Source organism: Sinocyclocheilus anshuiensis, unplaced genomic scaffold (genome assembly GCF_001515605.1).
Source record: "Sinocyclocheilus anshuiensis isolate Anshui unplaced genomic scaffold, SAMN03320099.WGS_v1.1 scaffold287, whole genome shotgun sequence".
NCBI lineage: Eukaryota > Metazoa > Chordata > Actinopteri > Cypriniformes > Cyprinidae > Sinocyclocheilus > Sinocyclocheilus anshuiensis.
In genome coordinates this window covers 870,752-871,767 of record NW_015552557.1, presented here as the reverse complement: position 1 = coordinate 871,767, position 1,016 = coordinate 870,752, and the positions used below count along the sequence as shown (strand labels likewise).

Below are 1,016 nucleotides of genomic sequence, written 5' to 3'. Positions count from 1 at the left end.
TGGCACCAGGGTGACGCGGAGGAGACGAATTGTTGAATAAAGTCGTTATTTTTGTTTTCTTTGCATACAAAAAGAATTCTCGTAGCTTCGTAAAATTCCGATTGAACCCCTGATGTCACATGGTTTATTTTACAGATCTCCTTGCTATGTTTCTGGACTTGGGAACATTTCAGTTGCACTGCTGTCTATGCAGGGTAACACAGCTCTCAGATTCCATCAAAAATATCTTGATTTGTGTTCCGAAGATGAACGAAGGTCTTACGGGTTTGAAACTACATGAGGGTGAGTAATTAATGACAGAATTGTCATTTTTGGGTGAACTAACCCTTTAAGTAAGTTAATGCATTAAAGGCATAGTTCACTCAAAAATGAAAAACTGTCATCATTTACTCAACCTCAAGTTGTTCCAAACCTAAAAGACAATAGTTTGGAAAGTGTCACGTCGGATGACCGACGAATTGGGATCTCGCTTAGAGAGACGGTGGTTGAGGCATCCGTGCAAACCACAGCATGCCTGGAGACCTGCTCTAGGGGCACTCCTGCCCGGAGGAATGCAAGGTCTGACCACGGGGTGAAGGTTTGGCGGCAGGCCGGTGTAACTTGGACCCGGAAAGTGCCGCGTTGCCACGCCCACCTCGGGACTCGGCCATGGAGCCAGTGCTGCAGCCGTCTCATATGGAGCAGCCCCAGCGGCGTGACTTCCGCCGTAGCTGCCATATGCCCCAGGAGCCTCTGAAACTGTTTCAGTGGGACCGCCATTCTGCTCTTGAATGTATTCAAGCAGTTCAACACCGACTGAGCACGTTCCTGCGTGATGCGTGCTGTCTGTTCGACCGAGTCCAACTCCATACCGAGAAAAGAGATCCTCTGCGTCGGGGAGAGTTTGCTCTTTTCCCAGTTGACCCGAAGGCCCAACAGGCTGAGGTGTGAAAGTACCAAATCCCTGTGTTCACACAACTGATCCTGAGACTGAGCGAGCATGAGCCAATCGTCGAGGTAGTTGAGAATGCGAATGC

The 1,016-nt window shown here is 49.0% G+C and overlaps 1 protein-coding gene across 1 annotated transcript in view; it reads right to left on the bottom strand.

Moving 5' to 3' along the window:
• LOC107664635 (angiotensin-converting enzyme-like) overlaps positions 1–1,016 on the bottom strand; it is a 35,909-nt gene that overhangs the window by 30,717 nt on the left and 4,176 nt on the right. The gene's annotated exons all lie outside the window — the stretch shown is intronic.